Raw genomic sequence first — 12,999 nt, 5'->3', positions numbered from 1 at the left:
CACTGTTGGGTCTCACTGTGACTATTCAGCTCTGGATCAACGACGGCCACTGGCTGACCTCCACCAGTGGACTTCCCTTGGGTAGCATGGTTTGGTGACTGGGGCTCAGGAGACCCTCCACGGATCTGAACTTTTGACTTGTGGTGTTGTGCACTTTGCTTGCGCCCGCATGGCACGCCAGCTGGTCCTTTGGGTGCGTCCCCCACCCCTCGCCCGATCAGTCTAGCTGATCGACTTCGGACTTGTGCCTTAAGGGCTCTTTTGTAAGTAGCTTGAGCCCCACTCGACCCCACACCTAGCCCCCCACATCTTCAACTCCCGGGGCAGGCAGCAGGAAGAAGTCTGGCAGGCATAGCAACACTATGGAACGTGGTCTTGTCTAGGGTTTGTTGAATAATTAGAAATGGAAATGTTTCTGGCTCTGGCTCTTCCCCCCTCCCCTTTGGGGGAAAAAAGAGCAAGGGAGAGAGAGAAATGTGAGGCGCCTCCTGATTGGTGAGTGACGATTTTAGCCCGCACCAATGAACGGTCTGCCTCGTCTCTATTTATTTAGTGCTCTGGGGGAGAGTTTTCTCTTTACGCAGCGTCTGTGCACAGAGCTAGACCCTCTGCTCGGGAGCAGAGCCGTGGAGGGGTGTGGGGGGAGCGCATCCCGACGTCTGCCTTGCTCACCGAGCCCCCCGATCCTGCAAGGCAGTGCTCCCAGCCCCTTCACGGGAGGGCGAAGGAGGTGGGGGGGCTGGATGTGAAGGGCTGGGCAAGCGGAACCCCACCCCACCCCTCCTTCCCCATCTCTTACTCTCCTGAGTTGGATGTCTCGGCTTGGGCTTGCAGAGGGACTCGGTGGGGATGGAGCGCGTGTGAGTGAAAGGACGGTGGGGCTGATGGTCACCCTGTAGTGCCTGGAAAAGCAGCAGTTGGCCGTCTTTGGGTGCCTTGGATTTTTTTTTCCCCCTTTGGTGGCAGCCGACTGGATGGATGTAGGAAGCCGCGGGAGACTTTGTCCTTCGCGAATCTTTTTGCGGTCTGGGCTTGCTGTATATAACTACCTAGCCGGGAAGCCCTTACCCCAAAAAGCATTTGCGGAGGGCGCTTTCGCCGAAGGAGCAGCTGCGCGACCGCCGAGCCTTGGACTTTATCGATACTCTCTGGGCTTTCCCTTTCTCCCCTGTAACCCAGGACCCTCCATCCCGTATGTGTCTCGAGAGAATTAAACGTCCTCCCCACCCCCCCACACCCACCATCCCTTTTGTATAGGCGAACTTTCTTGATCGACTTCTGCTCGCTCTTTTCCGTGGATGATTTGATGCTACTTCATGATAAAACAGAAATCTTCACAGAATAAAATGCAATAAAACTTTCTCAAAGTTCGGAGGGGACCCCCCCCCCCAGAAGGGTGTGATGTGTTTCATCCCACTCCACTTCATCAGGGTTCAGGATTGGAGTTAATTTGTATTTGTCCTTTCCCCACCCCCCACCCACCCCACCAAATTGTGGCAAGGGTCATCAAGTCTCTTTTTAAGGAGGGATGGATTTCAGTAGATCTCAAGGTGGGAGTGGGTGGGATCCTGGGGAATCACCCCCTAAATTAGGGGGGAAGTGCACGAATCAGCCGTGGTTTAGGGGAGACTCCCATATCAGCCGATCCCCCCCCCCCTCACTTCCAACCTCTTTTTTGGCAACTTCCAATCCTCTGATTCCCCAGGTCTTCCCTTTCCCAACTCAAAGTGGTCCCGATCGGGGTAAAAAACGCCAAATCCGGGGGAAAACCCGGCCGAGGCGTTGCTTTGGACGAGGTGATTGGTAGCGAGCGAAGCCGCCTCAGCCCCAGCTGTCTAGCACTGTGGAAACTGCCTCGTCTTTGCTCTGCCATACACACAGCGCTGAGAGGAGTTAGAGGAAGCCTGCATTGCTTGGCTGTCATTAGCAAGTCGGATTTCGTGGGCAACAAAAGAAAGGAGGGGTGGATGGCGAGGCAAGAGTTCCTTAATTGCTGCCCCCCCCCCCAGAAGGCGACTTGATGTTAACACCTCGACCCGTGCAGACTATCCCAGAGAAAGAGCCAAGAGGTGAACTGCAAGTTGCCACTGGGATGCCCGGGTGTCGCAATCTGAGGGCCTATTGGTCGCCAAAGCCTTCTTGGGAGGGGAGCAGGCAGGCGATTCCCAAAGAACCCTTCGCTAAGTACTGACAACTCACAGGGTCCCCCTTCCTAAAGGCCTCCAGCCAGCAGAGAGGCCAGTGCTCCGCTCAGGAAGGGAGTGCTCTTGCCTGGGAGAGAAGGCTGCAGTGGAAACACTCAGGGCGAGTGGCACAGCCCAGCCGAAGGGCTGCTGTTGCTCCAGAGATAAAAGAGATTTTGACAACCTGATGGTCTTCCAGAGAAGAGTAAAAGGCTGTCCAAAGGGTGAGTGGGGAAGCCAGGCGAAAGCAAAGCAGCCCCTTGGGCTCCTTGGCCAGCCTCCCTTCTCAGCCTCAGCCAAGATTCAGGGCTGCAGCAGCACCCGTAGCTCGAAGTGGCTGGAGGGGGGCACCCTCAGAAGGGTCACTCCACCTTGAAACCAAGGGGCCTTTGCCCAGGTTCCCCTGCTTTGCCTTCCTGCACGGCCACTGCCTGCCACATCCCGCTTTCCAACCCCTGTGCCAGTCGTCAGCAAAGCCTCTCCGAGGCTTGGAGTCCTGGGAGCATCTCAGGGAAAGGCTCACACAGTACAGACTAGAGAGGGGCACTTCAGGAGGGCAGGGGGGACGAGGAGGACGAGGCAGCACAGGCAGATCAGCTGTGGAAAGAGCTTCTCTGTTTCTCTTGCCCATTCCTGCAGAAGGAGAATCCCAACCTCAGTAATCTGGGAGGGGAGGGGAGGGGTGGTGTCTGAGGAGAAGCGTGGGGAAAGTCAAGCCACCGTGGGTGAGCTCTTTCCTCGGCTCTTTACATTGGCAGCAGCCAACTGTTGCTACTAGGCTGGGGAAAGTGCTGCTGTTGTGGGAAGCCCGAGGAGCCCTTCTTTTCCCAGCTCCAAGCGCTGCTCTTCCAGGCAGGTTAAAAGGGCACAAGCACACCATACCGTCTCTCTCTCTCTCCCTCTCCTTTCCACACCCCGGTTTTTTGACTGGAGCATCTGGAGGGGTTGCCTCGCCACGAGTGGGAAGTGCCATCAGCTCTGCTCAGCAAAACAGCGGCAGCCTCGCTTGCTCGACGTGGAGGGCGCGGGAGACAGCCCTCGTCCTCCCTAATCTGTCTGATTTGGGTGTGATCCGCTCAATCGGAATGATTTGCTCCGGGGTGGTGGTGGTGGTGGAGGAGGAGATCAATGGTTCGCCCTAATGGAGTCCTCTGGATCTTTCGCGAGGTTCCCTCTTCTAGAAAGCCCGTCTAGAACGCCAGCAAGGCCTCAGCCTCCGTTTCTTTTTCTCCCAATGAAAAATTCTCACGTCCTTGCAGGCAAAGGCTGCGGGAAAGCTAGGGGTGCGTCATCTGGGATGCTGTTTTTTCCTTCTCCTCCTTCTCCTAGAAAGGGGTGTATATGAATGGCTGAGAATGGCTAACCTTTAACAGTTCTGCTGCATGCTTGATTTGTATGTCGCCTTTGCTGTTTGTGAGTAGAGATGGTTTTGCGAAGGAAGGGACCACAGAGGAAAGTCCTGCCTGGCCCCAGAGAGCCCCTTGCCTCGGTTTTTCACGCCAACACCTTTACATTTCGAAACCACGCTAGGAATGACCCAACGCCGAGGCTAGTTGGCTGGAGGACTAGTCAAGCTGTATCTGCGGAAGAGCCAAACGCCCCTCGGGAAAGCCAAGACGTGTCATAAAAACGATCGTTTTGTTACCCCAATAAAGGGGTGGGGGGTGGGGAGAGAAAGGCTATGCACTTGTCAAAAGTGTTCCTCTCACTCACTCACTTCACCTCTCCTTTCTTCCCCCACTTCCCCTGAAATGTGTCTCGGAAGCAGCGACGAGTTGGGATACCAAGGGCGTCCGATCCAAGCAGGTGCTACCTAGGCCTGCGTCGAGAGGTTGCCTTCCTCGCTCCCCACCTGCCACCTGATCCCCACAACCCGGCTCTCTGTTCCCTTCCTCGAGCCCTGAAAGGGAAGCCCCTCTGCCCTAGGCGGCGGCAGCAGCAGCAGCAGCACTAACGCGAAGGACGCTGTGCTTCTTGCAGGTGGCCCGTGCGGCGCCTTTGGGCTGAAGGCCGGAGGGAGGCCTCGGCAAGAGCTCGGCTTCCCCGGGAAGAGGAAGCGAAGAGGAGTCGCCGAGTTGGGAGAGTCGGTCAGGTGAGAAAACACGCCCACACACCACACACAGACACAAACCCTCCGCCGCAGAAGCCGGGCTGGCAGGCAGCAGGACCAAAGGTCACAGCAGCACCGACGAGATGGCTTGGCAAGGCTAAAGCAGGGAGACTCCGTAAGGTGCTCTTGAGATCTCCTCTCGCCTACTAGCCCTGGAGCAGAGGGGAGCCTCCAAGGGGCCTGCTGCCCCATCACCTCGTCTCCCCGCCCCCCAACAGCCTGCATTCATTCCTATCGTCTATAGTGCTGCTCGGGGCCTGCTACAGATAGGCGAGTGGCAGCTCTCTTTGCGAGCGGTGGGCGGGCGCGTCTTTGGCAGAGGGAGAGGGAAAGAACACCCCAGTATGAGCTAACTTGCTGATCCGGATTACTTCTTAACTCTGTCGGGCCCTCTCTGAAAAGCGAAGAAAATGCACTGACGTAATTCCCTGCTCGCCCCTTCAAGAAGAGGAGTTAAGAGAGAAAGTCAGGATGATGATCTCCGCAGGAGAAGAGAGACAGGCCAAGCCACGCTCTCTCCTGGCCCTGCCAAGATCAAATCGCTCCTTAAAGTTCGACAGAGCTGTGAGAATCATCAGCATCATCACCTGTTCTCTAGAGAGGCAACTGACTTCCAAGACAAGACCCCTCACAGAGACCTTTGCCGGGTTCTCTCCCCTCCTGTGTCCCAATCCCCTCTCTTCCCCCAGTTCAGGTCGCTTCTATAGGCTCCTGCTGACGTACCTTAGGCCAAAGTTATTCCCCCACATAACCAGCAAAATCCGTCCACTTCAAATGAAGTAGAAATGGGCGTTTATTCTCCATTTTCCCTTGTGAAAGCAGAAAACAAAGGAGCATGTCAATGAGCTACTAAGGCAGTTCCTTTTAAAGCAGGATATACCCTGTCAAACGTTTCCCTTTCCCAGCTTTGTGTGCCTTTAGCTCCAACAACCTGTTACACACCCCATCCATGCCCGAAATAAACCTTCTTTGTTGAAGGCCAAAATACAACCAGAGAGGCCATTTCACAATTCAGATGAAACATTTAAGGATTATTTCAGCGGACTGCAGATCTAGGACTGCAGTTTAACTGGGCTGAGGCCACCCCTCCCTTGAAAATATTGTTTTATGAAGAGCCCACTTTTCCTGCTAGGAAGCCTGTTTGCATCTGGTGGACAAGGGCCTCTAGAATGGGATGCCTCTACATGCGTTGACGAGGCTTAACAGGCATGTTTATGAACTGTGGGTTAAAGCTTAGGTTAAGACCAAGCAATGCAAACGTTGGAGCAGGGTGGATGTATCTTAAACGTCACATAGACCATGATGGAGACAGCAACTGCCGTCTCTCACATTAAGCACAAGTAAGAGAAGATATTATAAAATCGTGGTCAATACTGAAATTGTTTCCAGTCCTCACAAGCCTAAGGAATGAATTCATTTGTTGCCACTGAGAAAGAGATTTGGTCCCAACTCTGCAGACATTTTTCTTGCTTTAAAAAACAAAACAAACCTGTTTACCTTTTGCATTAACACAGAGCTTGTACGTATGGGTTGGAATCCTATCCACAGTTGTATTGATAAATCTCAATGAAATGAATGAGATGTATGTGGGCAAGACAGCAGCCATGATGGTTGCTGCATTAAGAGGATGCATTGCTTTACCTGCTGACTTTTCTGTAGCTGGAAGGCTCTCATTAAGTGGCTAGAGAGTCACTTGTGGCAACTGAGGCTCTACTAGGGCAGATGTACCCCACTTTCCCTTAGGAGCAGACGGCAGCTACCCTAGGGTGAAGGCCACAAAAGTGCATTTGTTCTTAAAATCTTGCAGTGTTGGTTATGTTCTGATTATAGAATCATGGGTGTGTTCTACAGTCTGAATTCCTTTCATGATTCCGGCCTGGTTTTACATTCAAGCCGTTTTTAAGAGAGAGACATTTTTGCATTTGACTCTGTCTTGTTTGTCCATTTGAAATAAAGAGAATAAGAAATCAGACAAATTAATTACAGATTAATAAGTACCCATAGCTGAATTGTTGCCCCCAAAGTATATTCCAACTCACTACATTTAGTATAATGAATCTTCAAGTAAGAGTTTTCAGGATGCCTTTCTATCAGAAGGCCATTTCTGTCATGCCATTTTGGCCACTAATCACATAGGAAGCCATTATTAGCACACAAGCTATAATGCCCAACTTTCTGTAATGTAACAGAAGGTTCTTCAGAAAGTTGCTCATACAATTGTGGTGGCATCACAAGCAGGATGGGGTTTTTTAATTGTCTCATGGCACACACAATTCTTTATGTTGTGTAGCTTTTCAGCTCTAACATAATTTGTTGTGATGATGATGAAAAGAGATATATGTATACATATTCATACACACACACCCCACAGAAATGCAATGCAATCCTATGTGTTTCCTTGGAAATAAGTCCTGCTGATTTCAAAGAGACTTACTCCCAAGTAAGTGTGCACACAACTGCAGCTTTAGTCTGAGGCAAAATCAGGCAAAATCAGCATAAACACTTCAGCCATGTAGTCTTCAGGATAGATGTGGGGTATACATTGCAGTAAGTAAATACTCGTAATACATCCCTCTTGACCAGTTTAGGCCTGTAGAGTTAAACTGATCCTATACTATACTGGAGGGGCAAATCAGTGCACATCAATTTTCGGCCTGTTTTTCAATACAGTTACGCTGCATTCAGATGTACCTGCAGACTGGGATGGATGCTGGCTTTCTGCTGTGGGGTGAACTCCTCTTCCCCCTGCCTTCACTCTTCAAATGACATACATACAGCCTCCGTATGGAACGCTGTCTGCCTTTTCCTTGTCACCATTCTCTCCATGCTTTGTCCACTTTCACTCTCCCCCACCACCACCCCGCACAACTGTCTTGCATGGTTGTTTTTTTTTTGGTCAAACATTTGTTTGACTTCATTTCTTTATTTTAAAAACTCAGTCAGTGTTTTTATACCCAAAACACTGTTCACGAAGTGGGGGGAGATAATGATTGACATAAGGTCCAGCCAATCTGTGCTGTACACACGGGAAGAACAGGCTTCCTTTGAGTTTGATCGGGGCAAAAGATTACATGTCTGCCCAAATGTAGCAAGTCCAGGTTACTGTTAAAATTATATTCATCTGGAAGATCTTTAGTTGAGGAATGGATTTAACAGCTTGAACAATGCCCATGGCCCTTTATATTCTTTCCATTCATAGGCTAAGGAAACAATGTTTCAGAAATAAACTTTGTGACTGTTGGCCACAGTCCTTCACCTCACCCAGCCCCGTTTAGTTCTTACTTTGTCCAGGGATTTCCTTTATGTCTGTTCTACTTCATAGGAGGTCATTAGCAATTACGTTAAAGAAATCTTTATTAGGAGGCTACTCCTGCCATACCATACTGATGCGTTATATCAGCTACAGAGTCCATCCATTATTTTATTATATTATTTATATTGCTATTTTATATTATTCTTTACAATATCCCATATTCTGTTGTCACTTATGGCCAATTCAGAAATAAAATTGAATTGATTCTATGGATTCATAAATTAACATTGATTATTTTAATTTTTTTTATCTGATTGGGGAATAATTTTGCTGTTTTGCAGTTTTCAACAGCTTTACATTCCCATTAAATAGTTAATAACTCAATAACTCAACAATGCTAAGCTTTCGGGATTTTCTGCATCCATTTCAGAAAAATGCAATGCATAACTCTTGAGGCTGGTTCATTAAAAAAAAACTTTCTTCAACTAACAGAGCTTTGTATCCTTCTATGTAAAAGTCCAGGCAACTCTCTGTTTCAGGGCTTCTCTAACTCTCAAATAGTGATCCGCCTCATACAGAGAATAAAAATGAAACCTCTATTCCTGACTCTATTCTGTCCAGATCCCTATATAGACAGGGAGTTCTATCTATGCCCTTTTCCCTGTCTCAGGAGCAACACCATCTCCTGACCGAAGTATAAGCTCGGAAGGGTAAAGGAAGAGCTAAGGTTTCCTCCAGAAACCAATACAGCCCCCTTCTTCAAGAGGCCCAGTTGCCACTTTATGAACTGTGTCTCTGTTTCCTAGCTGGTGATTCCCATCATTTGGAACGTCATGCTATTTCTGCTGACTCACTTAAGGAAGGGGGACGAATAAAGCTTTTTGCAAAATAAGATGAAACAACAAAATACATACTTAGTTTTCTCTAGTGGCATCTGATGGTTGCCAGCATTTAAGCTGTGCCTTGTATGCTTGCTATTATTGTAAAGCATTATGTTGAAAATGCCGCATCAATATCATGGCCCGCATCACTGGTGCCACTGCTTAACTTCAACTAATGGTAGGAAATAGATGGCATTTTATAATATGCAGATTTTATTGTTGGTAGCTCATTGCTTGTTTGAAAAATGGGCTTCATGAGCCTTGAATTTGAAAAGCCATGTCTACAGAGAACTCTTAGGTTGGACATTGCTTTTGCATCATGATCCTTTTTGGCGACTACAGCCCAGTCCTAGGAAGGAGATTCATTCCCTAACCTGGGACTTATTGTGCAGATGTAGTTTGGCATAGAAGCGAGGAAGTTATCCAATATTTTCATCATCACACATTTCCATATCTGTAATGCAAGTATTGTTCAAAATAATAATAATAATAATAATAATAATAATAATAATAATAATAATAATAATGGGAAAGACTTGATGTCTGGATAAAACAAACCAGTCAATAACACCTGTTTGACTGTGCAAACAAGAAATAATAATAATAATTAATAAATAATGCACAGCAGGCCTTGTTGATTAAATAAATATGGTTGAGATTGTTTCAGTAGCTTGTTTTAACTTCAGATTGTCAAAGCTGACTAATGTAAAGAGCTCTGAAGCTTGCCTTCATCGTGAGTTTGAGGAAATTGACACAATATAAACCTTGCAGTTGTATATATTAGGGTCACAGTTCCTGAATTCCTTAATGGGGAAGGCTTTATTTATTTATCTAGCTTTCTGTTAGTATTTATGCAGAAATTGATCCATTAGCATGGCACACTTTGCCTTTTACATATAATTTTGTATGAAAATATGCTGGAATTTTATTAGTGTTCCAAAATGGCTGCTAATGTGGCATTAGTTATCTCACAAGATTAGGGTGTCAGATTTCAGTGAGATCAGAAAAACGGTAAGAGTAGCGACATGTATGCCCACTTCCCCACATAGTGATGATTATATAATATCACCACACACTGTTACATTACAAACAGTTGCATGAGGGCAATCCTCATTTCCCAAATCTCTGAGTAAGGAGAATTTCATCCCCACTTAAACTTAAATTCCAGCTCCCTGCTACCCCTTCATCATGAGCTCATTAGTGCTTTTGCAGTTTTGAAAAACTCCTTGTTTTCTTAATAAGTTCTGTTTCACCCATCATGCGGAGATAATCTTTCCCCCATGAAGAGGCATAATTGTTCCCCCCACCCCCGGAAGTCATTCTATGCTGCTCTTTTTGTGTACTTGAGGCTGGCCTGGCGATGGATGTAGAAGGCCTTTCTCAAGACCTAGGAAATGCTGCTCAGCCCCAAACACTACATGTTTCTTATCAGAAAAGCCAGCAAGCGGTTAACTTGTGGCAGGAACAGGTATATGGACAGATAGAGGGAAATGTCCTCTTTCTTTGGTGTACAAAACTGGGCAAGATAGTAAATTAGTGAGGAAGAAATTGATCACATTTAGCTTATAGAATTTAAAGTCCTCCCCCCCCATAAATTATTGACAGAAGCGGAATTTAGGGGGGAAAGTGCCTTTGTCTTTTTGTTAATATGAATATTAGCAGCAGCAGAAGTATACATGCATAGCACCCCTGCCCTACAAAAAGTTCAGGGCTGCATATTGTTTCCCCACCCCCTTTCTTTTGCATTTTATCCTTACAAATCCTGTGAGGCACGTTAGGCTTGACCCATCAAGCTTCATGGCTGAGTAGGAAATTGAACTTAAGTCTCCCCAGACCTAATCTGGCACTCTAACCCTCTACCCCAAAGTAGGTATTAGTAAATAGGCTTGGGGCTCATTATACATAATATTATATTAAACATAAAACTGTGATATTTTAAGTAATCACCTTAATAGGAGTGCTTTTTGGTGGAGAAAAGGGAGCCGTCGTTCTTGAAAGCAAAAGTTTGGTTATGATCCATAGCACTGAGAGCCTAGCTAGACGACTCTCAAGCTTGCTTGTATACCATTGAAAGGAAATAGCCTTTGAACAGTGAGCATAAACGATCTCAGCACATAATGGTGCTGAGGCCCACCTTCATGGAACTGTTGAGTTTTCTGGATGAAAAGCTGAACAAGGGGTGAGCAGACATAGGCAGTTAATGGGCATCCATTTATTTCATCATAATATCTAGAATTTAATGTCATCAGCATTCTTAATCTTAGAGAACTATTCTACAATCATCCAAGGAAAGACTCCAACAAAGAAAGGCTACTTTTAAAAAGAAAAATGAATCCTAACAAAGCAAGGCTATTTTTCACTGACATACTAAAATTCTAACAAACTAACATTCTTGGGTTGAAATTTTCTTGCAATCAGTGATGTTTTCTGTCTGTGTCTGTAAATCCTCTTTAGCATACCTTTGCTTGTTTTTCTTAATATAATTTATTGGTAGCACCCCTGTATACGCAGTGTTACAGACAAATAAGATAAATGTTCCTTGACGGAACTTGTGCTGAATGAACATATAGTCTTAAGCTATTGTCCCTCAAGTGGTCTGCTTTGGTAGAACCATGCGTAGTCAGCAGACCTGATCAGAAGACCGATGCTTATGTTAGACTAGCAAAATACTCTGTATGTTGGTGGGGGGGGGGAGGCTTGTGCACTGCAAGGACCCCTAAGGGTGCAGCATATCTCTGTGTGCTTGCATGCATACACACCTTGCACTCCTTGTGAGACCCCTGTTAGTGAAGGCCAATCAACCCATACAGGATGCTTTTGTCTGCACCTTGAGTTTCAAATAAAGCCCTTTATTTTCCCCTGCAGGAATAAATGGTAGCCATTAAGCTCTGTGCTTGGGGACAATGGCTGATATGTCAAGGGAAATTATTCAAAGCATAATTTGAATGTCCTAGCTTGTCCTTTTAATTTAAATGGGACTACTCTGAGTAATTTTCCTCATGTCAGTCACTGTTGCAATGGGGCTAAACCTTCTTCCTGTCTGATAGTGTGCTGTGGTGAGGACTTGCAAGGGAACATAAAACAAATGAGGAAAGAATTTTGCTTCCCTGCAAAGGCCATTGTTTTGATAGCTCTGTCATAACCAATGAAAATCAAGATTCCATCTGCATTGCCTCGTCCTGTGTTCTGTTTGAACATAGGAAGCTACCGTATACTGAGCCAGATCACTGGTCCATTTAGGTCGATATTGTCTGCACTGACTGGCAGAGGTAGGGTTTCAGAACAATGTTTCCCAGCTTACCTTGCTGGGATCAAACCTGAGATCTTCTGCCGCCTTCATGCTCTATCATTTACCTGTGTCCCCTTCCTCTCCCAGCTCCCACCCTTTTCATTTTCATAGGTTTTGAACCACTCAGACACTAATAAAACATTCAAAATATTTTACATTCATGAAAGGTATTAATGGGTGCCATATGTTACTAATCTGTCTATGTATTATAGAGAGTAGAATGTGCTGGAATCTTAGAACTCTTTTGTATGTAGATAAGATGGCTACTAACTTGCGCAGGGCAGGCGTTGTCAGATGTGAACATTAGGCAAAAGTAGCCACCTCTGGGACAGATTTTGAGGGTCCTTAAGGGCACCAGAATGGAAGGAATGGAAGCAGAATGGACATACAGGGCAAATCCATGAGGATTCTGCTGTGCACACAATCTCCTGTGCAAGCCCCATGGAAATGAATAGGAACCATGCAAAGGTCATGTTCTCGCATTGTTTCTGCTCATTTCAATGAGGCCTGCAAAGGTCTATGGATTGTGCCCCATTTTCATTAGTGAGAGGGACAGCTGTCTACCATGGGCAGAAAAATGGCGTATTGGCAGAAATATATGCCTGTCTGGTTTGTACTCTGGTGTGCAGGAAAAACAGATTTGAAAAGAATCTTCCTCTTGGAAGGACATTGTTTCTAGAAATATAGTTCGAATCAAAGTATGGAATGAATGAATGAATAAATAAATAAATAAATAAAGCAGGTGAAAATGCTGCTTAAAAAAATTAAACTATACCAACATTGCCCGCTGAGCATTCATTCATGCACCAAATATTATGTTGACAATCTTCCCACAAACTTGTGGATTTATATAATATAGGTTCATATCTATCTATGGACCGCTCTACTTACTTACTTACTTACTTACTCTCTCTTCCTTAGCCCACTTCTCTTCCTTTCTCCTTGCTCTCTTTCTGTCCATGCCTCAAACCTTCTCATTGCTTGTTCTGTCTTCCCTGGAATGCTATCAAAGAAAAGGCTTGACAGTCAGTTCCTGTGCTCCTCAGCTTCTTTGCCCTTGTTCCTTTCTGTTCATGTTAAAAAAGAAAGAAAAAAAGAAAAAGAATAAAGCAGAGGCGCTAAAAAGCAGGGCACAAGCTCATGAGTCAGGTAGGTTTTGCCCAGCAACAACAGGTGAACATTTCTGGTAGATGTGCCATCTCATCCTAACGTAGTGCTGTTCACTACACACCAGATCAAATGCAGGCAGAAGGACCTGTTGACATAGAGGTTAGGGTGCATCC

This window comes from Hemicordylus capensis, chromosome 1 (assembly GCF_027244095.1).
Source record: "Hemicordylus capensis ecotype Gifberg chromosome 1, rHemCap1.1.pri, whole genome shotgun sequence".
Classification (NCBI taxonomy): Eukaryota; Metazoa; Chordata; class Lepidosauria; order Squamata; family Cordylidae; genus Hemicordylus; species Hemicordylus capensis.
This window is presented reverse-complemented; position numbering follows the sequence as displayed.